At 40.7% G+C, this 25,948-nt stretch overlaps 1 protein-coding gene across 15 annotated transcripts in view; it reads left to right on the top strand.

The window, feature by feature from the left end:
* The window catches only part of NCKAP5 (NCK associated protein 5), a 917,518-nt gene that overhangs the window by 290,957 nt on the left and 600,613 nt on the right, over nt 1–25,948 (top strand). Inside the window, exon 1 of one of the 15 annotated variants that reach the window (XM_070581224.1) lies at nt 20,894–20,991. The exons of the other annotated variants lie outside the window; for them this stretch is intronic. The gene's annotated coding sequence lies outside the window, so the exon portion shown is untranslated. Of the gene's footprint in view, nt 1–20,893; nt 20,992–25,948 lie in introns of those variants that run through there. 15 annotated transcript variants of the gene reach the window in all.

Raw genomic sequence — 25,948 nt, 5'->3', positions numbered from 1 at the left:
GTGACATCACATTGGTAATTTAAGATTGTCCAGGGTGGTAGTATTTACACTATGGCAAAAGCTACAAATCAAGCACTCTCTTCCCCAGGTTCATTGTCAAATGTTTACACCACTGCTTCTGACTACGTGAATTCAGATTATACATTCCTGTGTTTTTGTCTGACTCCCTCAGTAGAATTTAAGTTCCTTGAGCACAGGGACTTAGTATGACTTTTGCATGTGATCACATTCTGTCTATGATAGTACATGGACGTAGTTGGCATTCAGTCAATGATTACTGGATGGATGGATGGATGGATGGATGAATGAAAGTCAGATTTTGCTGAGCTCATCCCACTTTTCAGAAATAAAATTTTTCAAAGGGTGGAACTTCTTAATTTTTGTCCCTTATATTTTCTTCACTTTATTGGTCTCTGCAGTGTTTCTCTGCTCTGAGTACAGGTAGCACAGTTTCTTTTTTCTTTTTACATGTGATTTCCTTTTGCAGGTGTACTGTATTTGTCATTTTCTGCTAATAAAATTTTTCTTCCTTTCATGTATCTGTCTAAATTAAATATATCAATAATTTTTGGTATTCTTCAGGGTAGCCATAAAGTCTAGAAACCTAGGCAAATATACATAATGAATAGTATGTTGATACTATATCGCATCGCATGAGATATTCGGTGACGTAACATGATAAGTTTAATGTGTTGTCCCTTATGAGCGGTGCCTAGTTCAAAGCACTGTGCAAATTGTAACAAGCGCAGTCATTAACACAGCATGTCCATCAATCACCGCTCCTCTATCTATGATGCATTGCCTCTGACGATTTCTGTCTGTGAGTTTCACTGAATAAACCTTCACCTTTAGCATTCCCCAGAAGATGGATTCTGGTGAGCTGCAGCCCACTTTACAGGGTCTCTTCTTCCCATCTAGTTTTGGAGATCATATTCTCACCCGTCCCTCACTGTTCTGACACGAAGAGATGATGTGTCATCCTGTGGGAACCACTCTGCTGACCTTCTCCTAGTCTGTCAAGTATGGGCACTAATTAATCACAACATGGTGAAATCTGTCCAAAAGTTCCCTGTTTTCAGACTTTCGGTCCACCTGAACAAAGAACACAGTGACCTCTGGGTGCTTTTGTCTCTTAGCACATTAGAGAACCCTTTTCCTAAAGGAGATACACTCAGGGATGCAGGAGCTGAATGGTTCCACCCTGTGCAGGCACAGCGCAGATGCAGGGGGGAGGGGCATTGTCGAGCTACAGTCACAAAGCTACTAGGGACTATTCAAAGGACAAAATACCTTTGAAAAAACCGTAATAGCACAAGGCCAGATGAGGACAGCCATCCAAACTGTCCAGGGCTGTCTGGGTCTGGTTCTCACAGTTGATTCTGGGTGAGATTAGGATGATTTGCATGGAAGGAGGAGTTGGGAGGAAGGCTTGTCTCTTGTCTGCTCCTAGTTGACCAGAAGCACATTCTAATCCCTTTGTGTATCAATGGGCAATGTTTGTCACAGCATGGTCCAGGCGTTATCTGCATGAGATCATCTGTGATACTAGTTATAATGGGTGCTTCCTAGGACCTACTGCATCAAAATCTCAGTAAAGGTTAGTTTTCTTCTCTTCTTCGTTTCCTTTCCCTGAAGCCCTAAAGAATGTTTAGGCTCTTCTTTCATCCTTCCATTGATTAATCATTGCTTACAATGATTAGGTTGAATCTGATGAAATTGCCAATATATGGCCACATTTGAGAGGCAGAGATGGCAGTTTAATGTGGTCCTAAATAATGCTGAATTCCAGGCCCTGTCCCAGGTGCTGGAAACGCAAAGACAAAAACGGTCCTTGACCTCAAGGAGTTCACAGGGTGGATGGAGAGATACATAGGGAAAAAGATAATTTAGTGTGGCTGCGTGTGGCGGGTGCTGTGCTGCTTAAGAGCTGGTAAGTTTTAAGAGACATTGGAACATCAGTATTGTGAACTATAGATAAATTATTTAGATAAATTCTCAGATGACAGATTGGTCTTAGGTTATTAAGGGAATTTAGCATGGTACTCATTGAGCTTGATGTCAAGAAGAAACATATGTCCAGGAGAGTGATGATTTTCAAAAGTGGGTCCCCAAGGATGGAAAGATAAGAATATGAACATCCCCTGAGGATCTTTTTTTGAATTACATATTTCTCTTCCCATGAGAGCATTTGCTGTATTCCCCCAAGAAAGAGAGCCCATCACTCCACCTGCCTTGGAAGCACCGCCTGGAGGAGTTATGTTTGTGAGGGGAGTGAGTCATTGCCTTCTGGTGTGTGGGTACCAAAAAAAATATTGAGAATTGCTGTTCACCTCCAGAGTGACAAGTCAGAGAAAGGTGCTGGGTCTGACCCGGTTGGTCGTTTCTTACTTTGTCACATCTTGACATTTTTACAGTATATAAACTCTAATAAATGCTTTTTAATGGGATAAATGAATGCGGTAGTAGGAGATATCAAGAAATAGATTTGATCCAGTGGTCTTAGTAATTTCATTCTGAAGTGGATGGCTGCTAATGGAATTGACAATAGTTAAAAAAAAAAAAGAAGGAAAGACCTGTGAACATCTACGGTGGTTTGGATGAAGCAAGTGACATGGAATCGTATCTAAATAAAACAATTTTGACAACGTTCCTTGGGAAGTCTAGAAACATTGATGCTCCTGAGGATGTGAGCTGACTGCCGAGATAGGGAAAAAATAGGAGCGCAATAAGGCCTGAGAAATGGAGTGCTTAGGATGCCTTCTCTTTTTCCAAATATACTTTTAAGATTGAGATTAATTCCATTCTTTGACAAAGAAATCCCTGTCTACTCCAGCAGAAGGGATTATCGCCATCTCTGAACTCGTCTTACTCTCACTACTGTACATCGCTCAAGTTATGTGTATTAAGATCTATTGTTATGGGTCATTTATTACCTCTTTCTTGGCCTCGTCATCTAGATTGTAAAGATCTTTGAGGGTAGATATTATATCTCACTTGTGTCCTCTTTCTCCATACTTTGTCAAGGAATATCTAGAGCCAGTTTTGTAAATCAAAACAATTGAATTATATAGGATGCAACTTAATGCATAATAAAGTCTTAATACATATTTGTAGAATTTAGAGAGAGGGGGAATAAAAGAAGGCTAAAACTCCCAAAGTTTAAAATACCATGAGTTCTTTTCGTAAAACAGTTTGGCCAGAAGACAGGACTTTTGAGGGGAAATGAGTTCTTTGAACATTCTTTTAGATGATGAGAACAAGAGTTGTTTTTCATTCCTAAAATGATAGATAGAATTTATTATCCTCAATTTAAAGAAAAAGGCGTTTACCTGCAAGCTGTAATAAAAAATTGCTAGTCAACTCCCCATAGTTGTGAATAACTTGTCGTTATTGTGGTCTGATGTAATTCTCAAACGCTTGCCATTTGCTTTATGAAAAGCCAGCCTTTGTGTGTTTGTCAGCTTGTGTAATTAAAAAACATAATAATTTGCTGACCAGGGAGTATATATTTTGGGAAGTTCAGTGAAGACAAAGTATGCAAGGTGTGGGGGTGGGGACTGGCTTTCTAACCCCAGGAAGCTAAAATAACGAGATAATTGTCAGTAACGGGCACTGGATTTGCTTCTGAACCCAAATATTTAAAACTAAAGACTATGCCGAGGTTCCTAGAATCATAGCTGGTATACACTGACACTTTTTTAATTAATTTTTTTCTATAAAATGTATGGCCTACTTACACGATGGGACAAAAAAGGGCAAATAGTGAAAGGCAGTTTAAAAAGAAACTGAATTAGTATTTTAAGTAACTAGTTATTCGTCCCCAAAGTTAAGATGTATGGCACTTTATCAGTTGCTAATTACAAACTGAAGAATCGTCTTGTCAAAAGACAGCCTATATTTTCACTCTGGCTCTAGATTTTCTTAATTATTTCCCTCCATTGGTATCAAGCAGAAGGCCATCTATCTTGGTAGAAACAAATTAATGGCTGCCATTGAACATATTATGAAGTTGGGTTAAAATATGGCTACGTCATCCCTGTTCCTAGCAGTCCAGCCCACTTGTTCAATCAGCTCAGCTCCCCTCACACACATAAAGATGCTTAAATGTCAAAAGTCATGGAATTCTTCGTTCCTTCTTGTTCTAAAGTCCAGGCCTTCAAAGACCAAAGCAATCCACTGTTTATGTGCTTTATTAAAAATAGTTCAGGGGCGGGGATTCACAGCCCAGGGGACCTGTTTCATAGAACTTTTTTTTTCAGTGACTTAACCTTGTGTTCTTTTTAAAGATGAAAAGAGAAAAAGTTCCATAAACTTCTCAATATTTCTAAGAGATTCTTTCTTCTGGCAGATTCGTTTTTAAAAATGTATACAACTTAAGGTTTCTCTGTGTTGTTAAAGAGGCTTGAGGGAGAAGAGAGAAACAAAGAAGATGCATACTAAATTTTCAATTTTTTCCCTACGTTTAACACAGCAGGATCATATAGAAAGAGGGAAGTGGCCTTGTATCTTAAAGAATCTTCTGTCATAACACCTTCTCTTGGAAAGAGGGGATACTTGGCTAAAGTAAAAGAGGAATTCTTGGGTTCTAGTCTTGATGGCACCACTAAACACTTAACAGACCTTGTGCTGTAGCAAATCAATTACGCCTCAGTTTGCTCACATATCAAATAGGATGTGTAAGAAATGATACTTACAATGATAGTCATTGTATTACCTTTGCTGGAATGCTGTAAGAATGGAAAGAATTGGTCAGTAATAGTGCAAAAGGACTTAATCTTTCATAACAAGAGTTGCACTATAAGACATTATTGGGTTGCTAGTATGTGAGTCAAGGCCGTCTTAGGCTGTGGATGCTTATGTGTTTATTCAGTTGTTAATGAGCTGAAATGCAATGACAATCCATGTGTGTGCATTTTTTTTTAAGCAGAATTTCATTCTCATTGGTAAAAAGTGGTATGTTTTTATATAGGACCCCCACATCTTTGAACATTTATTGGTAACCTGACAGAATAGCATGTTGCTATCATTGTGCAGAATTTCACTCTCCTACTTCACACCATTAAAAACCAAGTGCCTGTGATGATAAATTGCCATATTTTTCTTAACTAAATTACCGTATTTAGAAGTTTGATTTAAAGAAACAAAAAATTCAATAAAACCATATAATTCAGTTTTTCCTTCAATCATGCCCTTTAAGTATTCCAAGAATCTTTACTATGACTTGCTAATATTTAAATCCAGACTTCTTGAACATTTCATTCAAACATATATACGTGATGGGATAGAACATGTTTAAACATGTGAGTGTAGTGCTCATCGTAGTGTTTGTTTATTGTCTAAGGAATAAGTTGCTAACTTTGGGGGTAAAATCGTTTAAGCATATGTATTCTCTGCCGTACCATGAAATTCACTATAGGAATGGTTCGTCCTATCCAGGCAGCTTGATTATTGGTATAATGAGTATATTAGTTTGTTAGGGCTGCTGTAACAAAGTACTACAGATTGAGAGGCTTAAACTATAGAAATATATTTTCTCGTGGTTCTGGAGGCTGGGAGTCTGAGATCAAGGTGTTGGCAAGTTTGGTTTCTTGTGAAGCTTCCCTCCTTGGCTTGCAGATGGCGCCTTCTGGCTGTGGGTTCACGTGGTTGTCTCCCTGCGCATGCAAGTGTCTGATGTCTCTCTGTGTCCTAATCTCTTCCTATAAGAATAGCAATCATATTGGATTAGGGACTACCCTAACGATCCCATTTTAACATAATATCCTTTTTAAAGGCCCTATCTCCAAATACAGCCCCATTCTGAGGCACTGGAGGGTAGCAGGAATTTTGGTGGGACACAGTTCTGCCCAAAACAATGAGGAAAATTCTTTCCACGTCAGTCTGATTGAACTCATTCCTGTAACAGAGACATTTGGCAGAAGATTAACGCAGAACTCCCATTTACTAACTATTTCTTCCCTAAACCTTCATCTTCAACCAACTTTCCCGGACTTTGGAGCATCTAGGACATGAGTAATGTCAAGCCAATGAAGACCGTAAGGCCAGAGAAGTTTAGATGAAGTTCAAGAAGTACAGGTAAACAATGGCAGAGCTAGGTTTAAAACCCAGATATGCTGAGTGTGGAATGAATATGCAATGTGGAAAATAAAAATTGTCCGTAAGTTACAATAAAAATATTTGTGAGTCTCATTCTTTACAATAATAAAATGAAGAAGCCTGGGGGTGGGGGCTGGCGGGGAGCAAGGCAGATGGCACACTTAAAAAGAAGCCTGACTTCTAGTAGCCACAGGGAGTTTGTGGTTTTATGACAGGAGCCTCTAAAGGATCTGACAATTTCAGTTGTTTGGTGTTTATTATAACAATGTCACTCATGTCTCTCTAATAGACACCAAGAATCATGGGGACAAATCTGGGTGACATTATTAATGAACGCCTGCTCTGTTCCTGGAGCAGTGACATGAGCAGGGGTACACCTCTGCCCAACTGAGGCCTCTTGCCTGTCACTTTTAGAGGTGGAATCAATCTTATCAGCCATTTGTCTAGCAAAAGAGAAGTTATTACCTAAAAAGTATAACCCTTCAGTCTACAAATGAGCTACTTCAAGGGCAAAGTGATGGAAAATTTACTCCAATCTCCCAGTTTATTATTAGCTGACCTGGAATTAGGATTACCATCTTGGCCCACTGGGCTGTTTTCTCTTTGACTTCAACTCACTGACTCCATTACTATCTATAAAAATATTGTGTCTTTGCTTCTAACACATCTTCATCCTGTGGTTTCATGTGTTCCCTCTACAATTCACCATAGTGTAAAGCCAGGTGAGGACATTCACTTTGGTTTGAAACATTATCAAGACAATGTGTGAAAGGGAAAAATCACCATAAAGTTCAATCCTTGTGTGAAAACATGCTCACTTGGACTCTTTGTGCTGAATGGAGTTGAAGGAAAGAAGAAAGGGTGGCCTTTTGAACCAGCAGACCTGGGTTTCATTTCCCACTCAGCCACTTACAGCTGTTTGATAGAGCACAAATCATATTCCTTGTCTGAGCCTGTAAGAATGAGAGGAACAATGACTACCTAGCCAGATGACTGTAAGGGATAGAGAAAATACAGATTTACTGAGCATAAAGCCAGGTACAGCCAAGACATTCAGTAAATGGTACCTATCTCTTTCCTGCTTTTCTCCTGAAGCTCTAAGAAATAATGGCCATTTTAGTAGACAGAGGTACGGTTTTTCAATCCTCTGTAGTGGTTGAAGGCCAGTACCTCTTCATTCTTAGAATATCCGATATTTAAGACTGTAAACTGGAGAAATTTCTACTTCTGTGCTGACAGATATAATCATCAGCAATGTCTTCTCAAAAGCAAAATGCCTTGAAAAGCACCAAATACTAAGAGTGTCAAATGTGAAGCCGGACTAGCCATTCATTTTGCTTTAAGAAATTTATATCCCAATTTTCGTACTCTGATTAGCATATAAGATCAATTTTTGGAACTGAAATAGAAAATAAAATATCCATTCTAATTACTTCACTTAGCAAAGTAATTCTTAAAGATGGCAATAATTTTCATAATAGGCAATTGATTACAACAGTAATGTGAGAAGTGAATAATTATTTAAACTCAGCTTTTAATGGGCCTTTTATGACAACACAGGATAAGCAAAAATAACGATATGTATGCACAATCAATATACATTAGGCTAAACTTTTTATTTATCTTTTTTCTGGTTCCTACTCTATGTGTTTTTAGAGGACAAATGGCAGATTTAAAATGAAGGAGATTTACGGTACAAGTAAAATATATATAGGATTCAGAGGCTTTGTGTAATTGCTTTTCTTTTGGTGACATACCCAGCCCCCAAGCACCAAACTGATTTCTAGCTCTCTCTGCACAGGAATTATAATGTCTACAGTCTTTGCTTGCATATGTTTATCCAACTAAAGAAAGGGAAAAAGATGTCCTCGTCCCACTTAAGCACCAATTAGTGGTCAAATAGGAAGACTTACCAGCAATCTAGGAACTAGGATTTGGGTTAGATTTCCGTTATGAAGGATAACAATTTGCTTGTTTGAAGTAAAATGTTTTGCTTTGATTGAGAGTGAGAGGGGAAAAACTATATCCCAGTGATTATAGCTCAGAAAGCAGATTGCCCACATTTGTATCCCAGCTCCATTGAGACATTCCACAGACACCATGAGAGCCTGGGCAAGTTACTTTCTCTCTCCATGCCTAGCTTTGAGGATCTGTACAATGGGGATAGCAACAAAGCTTGCAGCATTGGGCCACGTGAAACTTAAGGATGATACCTTATGTGAGGCACTTAGCACAATGCATGTCTTTTAATTAGCGCTCAGCAGATGTTTTGCCATTATTAAAGAAGGTGGTGAGCGACCTCAAGTAAATGAGCATGTGCTTGGATTTCTGTACATCTTCGACTCACAGCAAGACCCAGCTCAGCCAGAGTTTAAAGGAGCTGATACCTCTTATCAAGATGAAAAATTTAACATCAGTAAGCTGTTTTCTGCACTGCACCAGTGTGAGGGGCACCCTAATTCAGGAATTTTACTAATTAATTTCTGGCAAGGCATCTGGTGCTCCACACTTTAATTAGCATGCACTGCTATTTCGGCTCTGAGACACGCAGCAGCACTCTTGAAGGGGACAGTTATGAATGGAGAACAGCTTGATAACAAAGCCAAATCTACATGTACGCAATTGAAGGAAGTTCTTTTTATGTGCAAATATGGAGAAATGGTAGAAGGCAATGGAGAGGGATAGAAGGAGCATGGACTTGGGAGCTCCATGGGGTTGAATCTCCACTCTGTCACTCACCACCCATGTGAACTCAGAGAAGTTGTTCAAATCTCATAAGCAATCACTTATAAAATGAGGATAATAATGGCTACTTGCTGGGAAGATTCTATAAAATAAGGTTATGAACAAAAAGTGCCAGAGCCGGTATCTGCCACATGGCATGCCCACCATGACCGATAATTTTAACTACCACCGCCATGAGCATCACTGGGCCAATTCAGTCCTCAAGAGGAATGGCTCACCCTTACAGAGTGCCAGGTTTATATGTATTAATTCATATGATCCCCTTAAAATCCGTATGAAGTAGGAATTATTATTAGTATCATCCCCACTTTACAGATGAGGAAACTGAGGCACAAAGTGGCTGAAGGACTTGCACAAGCTCAAACAACCAGTGCATTGCAGAACCAGGCTTTGAGCCCAAGTGGGCTGACTCCAATTTCCACACTCATACCACTGAAATAAACCATCTCTCAAGGGATTGGTAGGTGGTTTTCCTCCCCTCCCTCTCCATCTCATAGTAAATTAGGTCATTCCTATAGCACTTATCACACGGCCCTGTGCTACATTCATATATGCATGTGTCTGCCTGCCTGGGAGGCTGTGAGGTCCTTCGTTCTGTCTTTGTCACTTTCAGGTCCTCAAGGCACCCAATGCAGTCTCTCACTATGTAGGTGAGCAACAAATAATATAACAATTGAGGCAAAGGAGAATTAAGAAGTTTTCTCTGACAGGACAATCTTGTCGTGTGGTGTTTAGCATTGCAACCTGATTGCCTATCAGGAGTTTTTCAGACATGATTATGGAAAATCTTGAAGGAAGATGGGAAGATACTAGATTGCCACCACTCCCAATTCTACTACTAATCCAATGGTGTTGAAAAGGTGACAGTGTGTGGCTAATATGGATAGCGGTTGTAGAAATGAATGACCATTGAGTATTTCTGTGTGATTTCACCTCCACGCTCTTTTTGTCAAGTTCCTCAAGGCCATGACTTTTCCTAGTCATGGGAGGAAGGGGAGAGAATGAGCGTTAATTGGTAATGTATTAAGGGCCAACAGGACTTTTTAAACTCAGGTCAAATGACTCCATAGCCTGTGCTCCTGCAGTGTACCATGTGCTCACCAATGACCTCTTCAAACTCCAGGACCAGGTTTTATCTACAAAAGCAAAAGTAAATAACTGGATCTACACATTGTCATCCCCGGCGTTTTTGTCTAGAGCTACTCTAAAATGAACTAACTGCCTATCGCCTATAAAACTCTGGTTTTATAGAGTAACAGAAATTGTACTTTCTGAATTAACTCTGAGAAGATTTAATTCGTAGAGGCTTTGTATTCATTCTGCCAGTGAACATTAAGGGAAAATTCAGAGAACCAATGGCAAATTTTATGCTCATAATTAATTATTCCAAAAAGAGCTGGCAAAGAATTTCATTACAGGGTAATAGAAATTCTGTTTTTCCAAGCCAGAATTTTCTCTTTAAAGAGAACCTTTGGAAAAGTGGCATCAAAGTGGTGCCATCACTGCGGTGATGGATTTACTCCTGAGATGCGCAGCCCACAGCTCATGCGTCTAACCCCGCGCTGGGTATTGACATGCTGTCTAATTGAGCAAGTCATAACCTCCCACCTCGAGTCACCCATCTGTGAAGTGAAGGAAAGGTCACAGCCGTCCTCCAGAAGTAAAACAAATAGCAGGGGAAAGAAAGCACTTAAGATTTTTAGTCTGAAATACTGGACACCAAGGATGTATGCATGAATATAAATTTATGTTTACTTTATCATTAATCCCAAAATGCTTAAAAAATTTTTTTGTTCAATTACATGAAAAATTTTTGTAAAATATTCAAATCATAAGCACAAGCATGCCAATAATTACATCTTTATATGATGACCGTATGGCTATTGCCTCAGGATCAGTATTCTAAAAACCCATTCTCTGTATAAGAAGCTAGGTAGAGACTGGTCCACTGAGCTCATTGGCTCCAGGAAAAACACTGAAATTTGTTTCTTTGGCTGAAATGAGAATATGCTCTTGAGCATTAATTCTTTCTTCTAAAAATGGGATAGTAAGCTGAATCTGGTTCGTTAGCTGCATCAGTGTGTTGGATTCCAGTTAGTAGAGGCTTGCTGTCTTTATTTAGAGTGGAATCTTCCATTTGGTGCTTGATGATGTTTACAAGGCAATTTCTTTAGCACAGAGAGGCAAACCTGCATTAAAAATACAATTCAAGAGGAAATATTGTATTGAGCATGTTTTGTCAGGGCGCTTGACTCTCAAGCTAAGAAACCATTAAGATGTCCCCATTCGATGCAAAGCTCCAAGGTGACATGCTGAAGTTTCCCTGAGGGCACACCTTGCTTTATCCCCTTGGATCTCCTTGACTGTTCCAAGATGGCATAGTTAGACAGGGTCGACACATATGTGACACATACATGAGTTAAACATAGCTGCCTGGAAAGAAAGAGACGTAATTCCTGGCAGTTGTGTAAATAGCATCCACTCCCACCAGCTGGAAACTCATCTAAGAAACAACCCAACCTCCACTCCAGGGTTTCTGTCCCCAGACCAGGGAGGCAGGAAAGGAAAGTCAATATGTTCTCTTCCCAGTCATTGTTTGTCACATTGTGTGTGTGGAAATGCCACGTGCTCCACTGAGGGACCGATCATAGTTACTGGAAAGGCAGTCTTGTCTGGCAGCTTTCCACACTCTTAATGGGCACCTCAGGTGACATCAACCTGCAGCCCAGCTGCTGTTGCTAAGGTTCAGCCACTTAAAACTGGTCTGGGGTTGGCTGTTTATGCACTTAAGTGGAAAAGCGGTACCCAAGGCGTCCTCAAGATTTAGCGAGGACACAATTATTGCTTTCCTTTCAATGGCAGGTGATGCATTTGCCACCGTGGAGTAGAACACGTGGCTGCCCTCCGTCATAACAGGAGCGGCAGCAGAGAAACGCAGGAGGAAATAGAAAATGTCAAAGAGCTTGGGGTTCGAAATTGCATTTTGCAGATGCCGTTAAGCTCTGTCAGGAGAGAAGATGAAAATGCTAATTGACAGATTTAGTTATGTTTTATTGTCTGTGAGTTGCTGAGTAAGTCATCAGATGATGCTGTTTAATCATTAATGTAAAACTTTAGAGAAATCCGTCAATTGTTTGCTATTCATCTTTTACCCTCTCCACAAAGGGGTCTTAAACTACTATACTCTGCCAGCGAGGAAAGGAGAAAGAGTATAAATATTTATATTCAGCCCAAGAACTGATACAAGTCCATAGGCACAGCACAAGAATATTAATTGTAGTGTAAAAAAATTCAGTATCAATCAAGGACAATTAAGATATCTTTTATATTTTACCTAAAACTACACACACATACACATGCCTGCACTTATGCACACATATTCACCCAGAGTTTCTTCATCTGTAAAGTAAATATACTAATAGTACATGACACATTGATGTGTGTATCAGTGTGTGTGTATATCTGTGTGTGGATTAAATAAGTTAATATATGGGCATTTTGCAGAGTGTGTGCTCAATATTTTTTAGCTGCCACTGCCACTGTATGATGCAAAAGATTATACATCAAAATAAGGTTATAATTAAGAGACTTGCAAACTATTTTTCCTTTTTGTTAATAGATATTTTATGCCACAAAAAAGCAACACACAACACATCCTTTTTTAAAAATTAATTATTGATATATTTAGTAAGGAAAAAAAAAACGCTTGTTTTCTTGCCCACATTCCCTTCCAAATCTGGAAAATAATTCCCAGTATTATAATCTCTGTACTTTTCATAGCATCTTAGCCACTGCCCTCTCAGGTCAAAGGTTACTGCTCAGGGGTAATTGGAGAACCTTTAAAAACCACAGATTCCTCAGACTTGTTGCAAACCCACACATCAGAAGATCAGAATCCATATTTTAAGACTCCACAAGTGATCTCATGAAGCTGAACAGAGCCGTGGCCCTGGGTGACCCTTCCTTTCCTACATATTTGGAGTACAGTGTGTGGGAGTCTGTTATTTGTTTGCGAAGGCTGCCATAACCAAGTACCAAGTACCACAGGCTGGGTGGCCTAACCAGCAGAAATTTATTTCCTCACAGTTCTAGGGGCTAGAAGTTCAAGAGGAAGGTGCTGGCAGGTTTCTTGTGAGTCCTCTCTCATTGGCTTGTGGTTGGCCGTCTTTTCCCGATGTCTCCACTTGGTCTGTTTTCTGTGACTCCCTGTGTCCTAACCTCCTCTTCTTATGAGGACAGCAGTCATATTGAATTAGAGCCCACCCTAGTGACCTTATTTAATGTTAATTGCCTCTTTAAAGGCCATATCTCCAAATCCAGTCACCTTGTGAGGTATTGGAAGTGAGGACTTCAACATATGAGTTTTGGGGAGACATCATGTAGCCCATAACAGGGTCCTTTGTCTTCCTTAGTGTTTCCAAAATTCTGGAGCATTCGGGAGCAACAAAATGCACATGATGCATCCCAGAATTAGCTCTGATTAATAAATTAATTGAGTCATCTTTTAATGTATCATCATGCATATATCCTCCCTCGTGTTTAACCTGAATTGCGGCAGTTCCAGTGGGTTTATGTTATGCCCATCATTCAACCCATCTTCCACTCCTACTTCTCTCCAAATGCCTTGCCCATATCCTGCCTCCATCTTTTGTCAGATTTGTTCTCTTTTGCTCTTCTTTAAGGCTTATCTATTCTTTATTAAAACTGATGGTGTCTTTGGCAGTTAAATTCCACCTCAAGCTCCTCTGCTTACGTCTCTATTATTTTTTCTCTTTTTCCAGGTCAACTGGAAAGCTGTGAAGTATTTGAGGCATATCTGGCAATCCCTCTTTTTTCTTTCTTTCTTTCTTTTATTTATTTATTCTTTTTGAGGAAGATTAGCCCCGAGCTAACATCTACTGCCAATCCTCCTCTTTTTGCTGAGGAAGACTGGCCCTGAACTAACATCCACGTCCATCTTCCTCTACTATATACGTGGGACGCCTACCACAGCATGGCTTGCCAAGCGGTGCCAGGTCCGCACCCAGGATCCGAACCGGCGAACCCTGGGCCGCCAAAGCAGAACATGTGCACTTAACTGCTGCGCCACCGGGCCAGCCTCTCCCTCTCCTTTTTAACTGCAGTCCCCAGTCCCTCCTTCCTTGCCTACTGGCCACTTGGCTATTCCCTGCTTGCTCCTTGTCTACCCACAGGCCTGTGGCCTGCAGAGTAGGAGTAGGTAGTGAGGGGAGACAGGAAGGCAGAACTAATCCTGAGGGCTCTGTCAGTGTAGCCTCTATCTTGGAACAGCACGGCTTCTCCCCCTCTCATGCTGCTTCAACAACTTGGTGGAAAATGTGATTCTACTTACTGAAAGTTTAAAAGAGAAAAATTAATGGCTGATACATGTGGGAACAGAGAGTTAAAGGAAACTCTAAATACATCCTTAAAACTAATTCCTTCTTATTGTCTTTCTTTTCCTTTATAGTAAGAGGTTCATAGTAACTACAGGGTATTTCCACGTAAAGCGTATATTTAATCATTTGTCCTGTGATTATGGACACCCTGGGGGAATAAAATTCTTGTATTATGATTTCCGTAAATTTTCTTTCCATGAAATTTCCCAGCATCTAATGTTATTTCAGTACTGCTCATCTGAGATTGAAATGCAAGTTCATCTTAAATTAAACATGAGGCAGGCATCTAGTCTACCCTTCAAATAAAATTTATATATATTTTTCCATTTGAGATGGATCTGTAGACCTCACTGGATGGGTTGGTTGCTTGCACTCCTTGTTACCAAGGCATCATCATTGAGTTCACAGTGTCCGATTTTTTCCCCGTGCTTCTATTATGTGTTCCTTATTTAATGCTCGTAAATATTTAACACTTGTCTGTCAAAGTATGTCAAGTACTCCTCAGGCCATGGAGACTCCAGGAGCTGTATCTGGTGGCAAGAGAAGTCAAAAAGTATTAATCGCTTTCAACTCAGTTCTAGTTCTGCCTCTGAGTCTTGATTTTTTTTCTCTTAAAATACATTAAGTTTTAAACATCTTGATTCTCCTAAGAGCTTGGTTGCGCTGTTTAAAACAAGATAGATAAAATTCTTGATCTGTGTCAAGCTTCTGTGTATTGTGTGACCTCCATTTCTCCAAGTCTCCATTCTCTATTTTCCACCTGAAACTGGTATAATGAAAGCAGACGTTCAGAAAATTTGGGGACTGAGTATAGGATTTGCAATTTGCAGAACCTTCTATAAATCAGCACAGAAAGATTACTGTAGTCTGCTTGGCAGTGGGAGGTGGCATGTTGGAATGGAAAGAATACAGCTTTGGACATAGAGGGACACTGTTTCAAATTTTGCTTCTACCAACTAGGTAACCTTGAGCTAAATGGTGGTAGGTGGAGAGCAGGTTGATGATCACTGACTGAGCTCTGAGGATGTGGACAGTATCTGGTCTCCCTGGGAGTTTTTCAACCTCGACGCTATTGACCTCTTGGGTTGAATAACTCTTTCTTGTGGGGAAGGCCCTGAACAATGGAGGATGCTGAGCAGCTTCCCTGGTGTCGACCTACTAGTTGCCAGTACCACCTCACCCCCTCCCTCAGGTATGACAACCAAAAATGTCTCCAGGATGCCAAGTCATCCTCCAGTGAGAAGCGCTGGTCTACATGTTCACTTTTAGTCCTCTCAGGAGGAGCACTTTAGGTATGAATCCCTATTGTCATATGAGGAATTCAATGCCAAGGAAGAACAAATATTTAAGGACTTTTCAAAGGCTCTAAGAATTTGAGGCAACTGTATTAAATATTTACCAGTTTTTAAAAGATATAGAAAACCTTAACAAATGCTGGTTACCTAGATCCTAGAGGGAGAGGATTATCATTTCTATCCATTTCTTCTATGACTAACACTGTGTTTGCATTTTGTGAGTCCTCAAAAAATTGTTGTTTATTCAAACCAATCAATATATTAGGTCTACAATGTGCAGAAAAACTAGGGCCAAGAGTCTACATTTTGTCCTGGAAACACTAAGAACATTAAAGAGCAATGCCACTGGGCAGTGACTATTAACATCTCTTTGCCTAGAATTGGGATTTAAATGCTTTTGAGGTCTTTTCTCACCTGACAATATAGAAAAAAGGTAAAAAACAATTCCACATGATAAAGATGCAGCATTTGGTAGTAAGCCTTGGGGAGGAAAAAAAAGGGGAAAAGAAATAGCCCAAGGGGGACCAGTAGGGTGTTTCCATCTGCTGAGCACCAAATTCAGGCAGGATAAGAGCTGCAGCTGACAACACACCTGGAACTCCAAGTTTCATTCCCTGCGTTTCCCATGTTTGCTTGTCCTTAAGAATCACCTGAGCTGCCTGATGAATACCCAAGTCTCTTACCTGGAGATTCTGATTCGGAAGGTTTGAGGTCATGCCCAGAAATGGGTATGTTTAAGAAGCTCCCCAGGTGATTAGGAAAATCTAAAGCCTTTTTTCTCAGAATGTGGTCCACAGGCTGGCAGCAGGAGCAGCAATTGGGAGTTTGTTAGAATCAGATTCCGCATCCATGGCTCTGTGGTAGGACCTGGGGCTCTGCATTTTAACCAGCACCCAGGAGATGCTGATGCCTCAAGTTTGTGCATTCCACCTTAAGCAGCAAGGATCCTGGTGACTTTAGGCAGGAGGAGGAACGAAGGATGAGTCATCATTAAATCCTGCTCTGTGGGTGATGTCATGGCTCTCACAGACAGGTCATTAGGAACGGGGAAGAGGGAAAGTAAACTGTTATCTGCTGTATCCTGCCCTTATTGTCCCCATTTTACTAGTTCTGTGGCAGACTTTGTTATTCTTCAATAAAGGGTATCCTAAGTAGCTACTGTTCCTCTGCCGAAAACGCTGAGCCATTCATCCCTACATTGCTCCACCCTCCAGAACGAGTAGAAGACAGCTGCATGATTATATTTCTTTATTAATTGTAACAGCTGACAGTCCATACTGGGTCCATAGTGTCCTCCATTGGATGGTGTCACCTTTGCTGACTCTAGTTCACAGCACCAGCAGCTTTTTATTGATGAAATCAGGTAAAAGTGAGCATTTCAGGCATGTTGAAGAGACAGAAGTTAGCCTAAAGGCAATGTGTGATGGTTCCAGGAGGTGATGATGGCCATCACAAATGCTGAAGGTGGTGGCCTCACGGCTAGCAGAGAACAGAAGATGCCCTTCACGTGTCAGTTCCAGCAAAACCTCATTGGCTCTGATTGGATCCAGGGCCCTTCCTTGTACCAGCTGACATTTCCAGAGGAATGTGATTGCCGACTAGCTTTCATTCAGGTCACAGGCGCCACCCTTGGAGCAGGGCTAGAGAACCACAGGGTAGACCAGGAGTGATTCCCCCAAAGAAGGGGTTTTATGCTCTCTCAAATCATGAATGTCCACTGTATACAACCACTGATGACTTTGAAGTATGCAATGCCCTTTAAACCAGTATAGAGCAGTGCTATAGAAACTGGGGGTGCAAGTGCTTAGGGGAGGCTGCAGTTGAAATAATAAAAATGAGTTATAGTACATGAAAATCCCTCAGGAAACATCATCTCAAAGGCTCTGTACTAAGAAGGGAAGCCAGTTTCTATTAGAAGAGTACCTTATTGTCAGGCTTACGTAGACACTCAGGGGATTGTGTAAATGCAATTTTTGCAAGCTGTAGCAGTCTAATTTTCATGGAGTATTCGGATCCGTCCTTCCCCAAAGGTTAGAGCACACACTTTGGAGACACAAAGTCCTGATTCCAATTTCTCTGGCTCTCTCTCACCAGCTGTGTATAGGTGGGAAAGTGGCTTAAGGTGTTAAAGCTAGAGTTCCTCATTTATAGAGTAAGATAACAGTACCTCCTCCCTCTCTCTTCCTCCCAGGTAGTTGTACAGATTATATATGGCAGTGATGAAGGGGACCCTGTCTATTTTTATCACCATTATATCCAATAGCTCCTAGCACTACGTATAGCAGATATTCAGCGGAGTTTGTTGAGTGAATAAATAAACAAGTGAATTCTAAAAGTACTTGGTGTATAGTATGTGCTTTAAATATATACTTTCTTTTTTTCTTACTTGATTACAACTGACACTCGTATGCGACTTGAATAATTTCCTTGTATTTGGCTAAAATCAGGCCTTCTTTGAAAAGCCCAAGTGAAATCTCTGAGGAAATTCTGAGACTTTCTCTTTGTGCCTTGGTTTCAGAAGCACATCTCCAGGCCACACAACTGGGAAGCTCCAGCGTGGCTGCAAGTTTCTAGAAGTCTTTCCAGCAGTTCAGTCTGACTCAGACGGCTGTGAAACAGACTTTCCTCTTTCTGACAAAATCCTTTAAATTATTTTCTGGGTAATTCCAAGTAAATATTTTTAAAAGATTTTCTCAGTGAGTCAGTTTTGCTGTCACAAATAAGCTCAGAGAAACTTACATGCCATTCCGGCCTTCTGCACCCAAAGAGTAGGGTATGTCTTATTCCCTTGAGCTGTCCTCGGAGCGGGAGTTAATCTGCACAGTAGGCCTGGTTTACTCCTCATCCACTCCTGGTTTGTACAGGGATAGGTAAATTAAATTTAATGCAGTCAGCCTTCTTAAAGTTTTCATTTCAAACTTTGGTTGTAGCTTGGAAACCCAGTGGGAGTCAAAATATGTATGTGAGGGTAGGCACTTTTAGAAGAAAAACCAGGAAATCAAGACTTTTATCTGGAGCTCAGGATCTATGTCACACAGCTAGGGTGACTTTACACCACTCCCAGAGGAGGTTTTGGGACTTTCTGTGGGCATAATTTCAAATTGCTGATGCCAGGCCCGGGGTGGGACAAACACTTCTCACAGTGAGAAGCTGAGATCAGCTGAAGGCTCTAGTCTTGTAAAAAAGCATTAGGAATGTTATTGTTGTTGTGATTATTATTATGATTTAAACACGTGTCCATGGAGCCTCAGCCCTTTAAAAACATGGTTCAGGCTGGGACAGTGATTAAGGCTAATTAACCTCAGATTCCCCAGACAGTTGTGTTGGGTTTGCCCATTTATTTTGCTGCCAGTGCTGCCCCACCCTCCACGCCCAGCCCAAATATCTGCCGAGGAGTGAGGTGGCAATGGAGAAATGTGTGTCCTGAGGCATGGCTCGCACTGATGACAGCTGGCACATACTGTGCAGGGCAGGGGTTTTGTTTTCAATAGGGTAAGCCGTGTTAGGAATTAGTTATTTTGTTTGTGTGTAATCATCCTCCCCTTCTCTTTAACCCAACATCTCCCTTCCTCAGCATGGTCTTGATCTGAACTTTGCTCCCTTAACCTTCTCCAGCAAAGGATGGGGAGGAAAGCCGCAAAATGCCGAAATAGGAGAGACGCTAGCAGCTCTAACAAAAATGTGGGAAAAGAAAGTGAGATACGATACATGGATTGTCTGTTTCAATGATCCATGCAGGGAACGTTTGCCAAGTTCTTCTGTAGTGCCAGACACTATCTTAAAAAGTTTTTACATGCTTTTTCTTATTTAATTCACTTTTCTGGTTTTATGTGATCACAGAAATGGAATTAAAGAGAATTGTCAAATACCCATAAATTATTATCTTTACTAAATCATTTTCTCTACTTTTACCCAAACTGGGAACTACTTGACAACACATTTGTAATAAATGTTAAACAAATATTTGTTGAATGAATAGATGGAAGGATGGATGGATGGATGGATAAATGAACACTTATTAGCAGCTGGTCTAGATATGAGACTATTAATTAAATCTTTACATCCACACCACTCAAATCCTAGAGGCCTTGGAGATGATCTAGTCCAGTAGTTCTTAAAATGTGCCCCGAGACCAGCAGCATCACCATCACCTGGGAACTTGTTGGAAATGCACATTCTCAGGTCTGGCCCCAGGTCTACTGAATCAGAGACTCTGGGAGTGGGCCCAGCAATCGGTGTTTTAACAAGTCCTCCAGGTGATTCTGATGTTCACTGAAGCTTGCTAACCACTGACCTGACCCCCGCCTCCTCATCTTACAAATAAGGAAATTGAGACCCAGGGGAGTCAAGGACTACATGGCTTGTATGTGTCCTAAGGTCTGATCCCAGGACAGATTCTGAAATGCAACTTTCTAGAATATTCTATATGGGCAGTGAAAACTTCTGGAAAGTAAGATAATTTTTCTGCTTTCATTTTTGGTGATTTAAATTAACATTTTGTTTTCAACTACCTGCTCAAATGTTACTTGAACTCCATGAGTCCAGACTTCCCATCAGTAAAAGGGAGATAGAAGTTCTTGTTTTATTGGTATGTTGTAAAAGATAATTAAATCTTACGACACTGTGTTGAAAATAAAGCATTATGTAAAATGTGGTTTTTCTAAATTATTTTCTCACAGGCTTAGTCTTCAATAAGCCTTGGTCTTACCTGCCTCTGGATCTCAATCACGGTTAGAAGGATACCATTTTGTTGCAAAATATGTGTTTATAATTCACTGTATGTAACTTTCCTACATCTATGCTTTGTCCCATTCTCAGAGACCAATGGTGATGTCTTTAGTAGAGCATCATTTGTGGCGTGGGTATTTAAATATTGATTTAACTACTGGTGTTTTTACAGATTAGAAAGACTATGACTGTCTAATCAAATCTATTGACCTTCTGCTAAGCAAATCTAGTATATATACAGTGGGCTTTGCAAAAATAATAAATTAAGGGATGATAGTCACTTTACAAAATGATTTATCATGAGAAACTATTCAACTTATAAAATTAGATATACATGCAATTTTTACAGAAACATAACATTTGTGTAAAGTAAATGCATAAACATTTAACATTTTAAGATTTAGCTACTTAAGTGTAATATTGGACAAAGACAAGTCATAATTACAGTTAAAGTTGAAAAGGCAATACTGTCAAATTGGAGTGAATAAAATGGCTATTGCTTTGGAATTGGGACTTGATCTGGTTGTCGTCCTGTTGCTGTTTTGTTTTTTAGTTTTAAGTGAGATAGAGGGAAAGGGGTCAAACACATTTTATGTGGTTAGGGAGTATTTCATTGTCAAACATGGAATGTAGGAAGAAGAGGATGATGGAGCTACTGAAACCAGAGAAGCCAGGTGCTTTAACAGCCAGCCTCAACAGGAAACTAGCTGTCTCCATGTACCTGCAGCCAGGTAGATGTGGCCCTTTTGTCATTCATTCCTTTCTTTTCTTTTTACAAAATGTCTCTACCATGTCTGTCTTATCAGTCTGTCCAGGGGATAGATGCAGCTTTCAAATCCTGGAGTTTTCTCCTAGCTTTAGTATAGCTTTGGGTTCCTCTTTTTGTCAAAAAACATGCTACTAAAGTCTGTTTGTGTCATTAGATACTCAATACTAATATGGCAAAATGCGTGACTACTCTAGATTCCAAAGCAAGAGGATTATGCCCAGTGCTTCATGATCCTAGGAGAAAAGATGACATGAATGTTCAGAAAGTACGTGAATCACTTCTAGAAGAGACAGCAAAGTATATTTTATGTAATAAAACTGAGACCTCAGGAATGAACCAGTATGGAGATTTAATCCAAGAGTAGAACTGAGTCTAACCTGGTTGAAGGGCTGGTCCCAGTGAAGGCCACTGAGCAGTAATTGATATCAAAGCACAGCATCCAGGGTGGGGGCATGGCTCTGATGCAAACTGACCTGTCTTTGGGGCTCTGATCTGGGGGTGGTGTTGAGAGCAGGCAGCTTCTGAAAGTCAATCCTCAGGAAGATGGTGATAAAGCAAGTCCAGAGCAGTCCACCTGGGATAAAGCAAGACTTCGCTCAGTGATTGTGCTTAGTGGCAGAAACATCCACTTCTTTAGTGGATGGTGGATGAGCAAATGCATTTCCTAGAGTTAGGGCTGGTCAGTAGCACTGAAGTTCAGGGCTGAGTCCATTCTCAGGGAGAAATTTGGAGCATTTTAGAAAAACTGAAGCCCGGTGACAAGGAATGGGCAAATAGGCTTGCAGTAATAGAGGAAAGTGTGATCATGGTGGAGTGACCAACTTGTCCCAGTTAGCCAAGACTTATCCAGTGTTAGCATGGAAAGTATCACATCCTGAGAAACCTCTCAGTCCTGGGCAAATGGGAGTGGCTACAGCTTAAGTGGCCAGCAGGCATTTAGAGCCTAATTCCTACATTTCCCAGCAAGGATGGCAGACACTGAACCTTGCCAGCAAGAGGAGGTCCAGAGCCTGCTTGCTAGCGTGGATGTTGACAGAGTGAGTCAGGGAGAGCCAACATGCTAGAAGTCCAAATTCTCTCCAGCCTGTCAGCCTGGGGCAGGCAGGAACAGAGCAGTAATTAGATTTTAGGGACATTCCAAAACAGATGTTTGGGTTTGCTTTTCTGGTAAATATAAAGGGATAGCACTGAGTCCTTCCAAGATAATTAGAAGCTAAAAGACATGCTATCTGGTTCATGATAGCTGAGACAGCCACATCCAAAAGCAGAAGCTCCCTTGCTTCTACTTTTGGTGATTCTTGCATCCATACAAGTGCTACCTACCGAGTCCCAGGATCCTCCCACCTCTTGTTGCAGTGGTTTTGTTTGACCCGAATGAGTAATAATACTGGAGGCTAGAATTAGACTCACCTGCAGTTTACCCTCAATTTGCAGCCTTTCAGTCATAAAAATGAGGGTCCTCTTCATGTTAACTAGCCTTATTCTTGAGTGTGATTCGTTATTACAGCAAATTTAATTTTGCATGAAAAGCATGATAACTAATTATGTGGCATTTGCATACTCAGAACAAATTCCCAAAAATATTTGCATAAATTTCCTGATCTTCTTTTTTGACTTGTTAACAACCTCATCATAGTAAATTTCCTTTCTAAATTGATTTAACACATCTGCCTTGTCTGTGTGTGGCTGATTTTCATCAAAAATAAGGATTAGGATACTTAAATTATTATCCACTAGTAAATGAACTGTCTGCATTGCTCCCCCAAAAATACGTTTTTAAAAATGGGAGATCCTGTCTTGGGTGGTTGTTTCAGTACAGAGTACTTTCATGACTCTTCAGATCCCAAATATTGCACAGTCCATTCATTGAATGCTCTTAGCTACTTAGGGCTTTTAGAGGAAGTACTTTAAAAAAAAAAAAAAGGAACAGCCCAGGTGCGCCTACCATTACATTATGGGTACCGCTCACATACTGATTTTTTTGAATGGTACCTAAATCGTCAGTACAAATGTCAGCTTCACAGCAGCCCAGCTATTGCTGGTTTTGCATTATTTTAATTAACTTAGATTTTTCACCTGATGCAGTGAAGCAAGCCACTTAATGACTCTCCAGTCCCTTACATTGGAAAACGAGATTTTAAAAAGTCTCAAATTGTTACTCAGTGCTGAGGACAACTCAAGAGACTAATTATAAACTTAAGTGATTAGTTAATCGTAAATTGGGCGGCTACGAGTGGGTAATATAATGATGATGGGCTCTTAATTTATTAACCATTTATTGAACAGTGGTTCTGAAGTTTAGTGGGATCAGAATCACCTGGGGGATTTGTTGAAAACAGATTGCTGGGCCCCATCTGCAGACTTTCTGATTCATTGGGTCTGGGGAAAGGCCGAAGAATTTGCATTTCTAACAAGTTTGCAGGTGATGCTAATGATGCTGGTCAGGAGACCACAATGGGAGGAACTTTGAATTGGATCCTAAGTATTAGAAGAATTTGTTTTTTGTGAAGTGGGTATTTGCTGAGGCTAAAGGTACCATTTCTCTCAGACCTGGCAGAATCAAGAGGAGAAAGCCAGCAGATGCTCAGGTGATGGGAAATCATCAGTTGCTTCCTTATGACCTTGCTTCTCTTCCAGGAATGCACTGGCACAGAGATGGGGGCTCTGGGCACAAGGTCTCCCTCTAAATTAAAAGTTGCTAAGTGTTGCAATATTTCTCCCTGGACTTTCCAGCTGGAGCATTCAAAGACTCCCATAACCACGTTCTAACACATACCTCATTTGTCTTGCCCTTCAAGAGAGAAGAAACTTCTCTTCTCCTGAATCAGAGAGACTTTCCACTGTCAGGGCAAAATGACTTTCTAATTACCTTTCAAACAAGAGAAGAGTGCTATTTCCTTCAGGCTGTATCAGCCCTTTAGGTTACCATTAATAAAAACACTTTTTTAATCACAGAAGTGGTAATCAACTTATACCATAAGACATTTGGGGCACTTGGAAGGATTAATCTCACATTTCTTGACATAGAACAAGCTACGGAGTTGAGAGTGGAAGGTGTCAGGAAACAGATGGTATTTAATCCAGTCTCTTGGATTGGAGAAAAATGAAAAAGTTTGTTACTGAGTTTTTTACTGGGGTATCTTTTACTTCGTAAGAGCTTTCCATTTTCTAAAACAATGTTAACATCTTCTTGTTTGATTGGAGGTTGCTTCCATAGGCACGATTCTTCTGGAAGCTGTTTTTGCTCTTATTAGAGAATCAACTAAGGCATTGGCTCATGGTCTCTGGAGGCAAAGTTGAAGGAGGAAATTGTTCTGCAGTCTCAGAGGAGAGCATATTTTCCCACTGTCCCCCTTTCCACTTTCTTCCCTGGCAGAGCTAAGACTGTACACTAGAGAGGCTGCTCCCTGATGCAATCTCTTTATTTTCAGGAGTCAGGGGCCTATTGCCAAAAGAGGGTCCTCATTCTTACCCTCCTACCTTTTAGTTCCCACATGGCATTTTCCTGGTCATATTTAAAGATCTGAAAATGAAGAGTGTCAGCTAGATGTGTACTGCTTTGCCCCCACACTCATTATGCTAGCGTTGGTGTGAGTAGGGAACCATATTGAAATACCAATTAACTGGTCCTTGGGGAGCTAAGTCTCTTTCTGTAGAGTTGGCCTCTTCGTGGAGCACATTGGGCAAGTTCAAGTGTCTTCATCACTAGGGTTGCCACAGCTGAAGAAATGACCTAGGGGTCTCCACATTACATTAGACTTCTGCAGGCTGACAGCTCTGACCCAGGAGAAGATTCTACTCAACAGGCCCAAAGCTTTTCTGCAGAGGTGCCCATGAATTCAAGCTCTGCTTTACTTCTTTCTTAGGCCTCCATATCCACACAGAACTCAAACCCCATCCCAGCCTCATGGCTCTGCCTCCCCCGGATGAAATTGATCCTCAGTAGAGGACAGGTCATTATCCTGAGTTCAATCTTCCCTGCTGATTCTATGTTTGGTCTGAGCTTGGAGTTTTTCTGGTTCAGCCCTTATCTTCTGGTAGTTTTTTCTTGGGAATATTTTCAGTTGTGGTTTTGTAGCTTTCATCAATCACATTCAAATCTGTTTCTTTTTTTTTTTTTCCTTAAGAATTATTTTTTTTTTCCTTTTTCTCCGCAAAGCCCCCCGGTACATAGTTGTATATTCTTCGTTGTGGGTCCTTTCTAGTTGTGGCATGTGGGACGCTGCCTCAGCATGGTTTGATGAGCAGTGCCATGTCCGCGCCCAGGATTCGAACCAACGAAACACTGGGCCGCCTGCAGCGGAGCGCGTGAACTTAACCACTTGGCCAGGGGGCCAGCCCCTCAAATCTGTTTCTTACTTCCAGAATTCCTCATAAATTTTAGTCCACTTTAGTACTTTGCATCAATAATATGGATTCTGTGTGTGCCCACACATACACCTTACAAAATATTACATCAGATAAGAGGACAACATAGCTCTTAGGGCTCCTAACCTTTATTTTCAGAGGTGTGTGGCAGGGGGACACCCGTGGTCTCCCATAACGTATCACTTATGTTAATATGGAGACCAGATTTAAGAGTAAGAGGAAAGCATGGTGGTTAGCAGTAGTAATTCACGGGCCCTGCTGCCTTTTTATTTGAGAGAGTGCAACAAGACAGAGCTGGTGTTTCTTTTCATCAAAACAAGCCTGGATGTTTACATACTTAATTAAAACAATAGCCTGCAGCCACATGAGAGTGAGGAAAACTCAAGATCAGGTCCATTACTTTCACTTTCTCATTTTTACGATGAAATACAGGCATGTGATCTGATCCTGAGTACTACCATCCCCACCCAGGGGCAGTAGAGAGGAAGTATGTGTAACATCTCGCTCTAGGAGGAATGTTCTTTCCTCGAGTGTGATTTGTGTGCAATGCC

Source organism: Equus przewalskii, chromosome 17 (assembly GCF_037783145.1).
Source record: "Equus przewalskii isolate Varuska chromosome 17, EquPr2, whole genome shotgun sequence".
Classification (NCBI taxonomy): domain Eukaryota; kingdom Metazoa; phylum Chordata; class Mammalia; order Perissodactyla; family Equidae; genus Equus; species Equus przewalskii.
The sequence above is the reverse complement of the archived record's forward strand: the minus strand, read 5'-3'. Positions and strand labels throughout refer to the sequence as shown.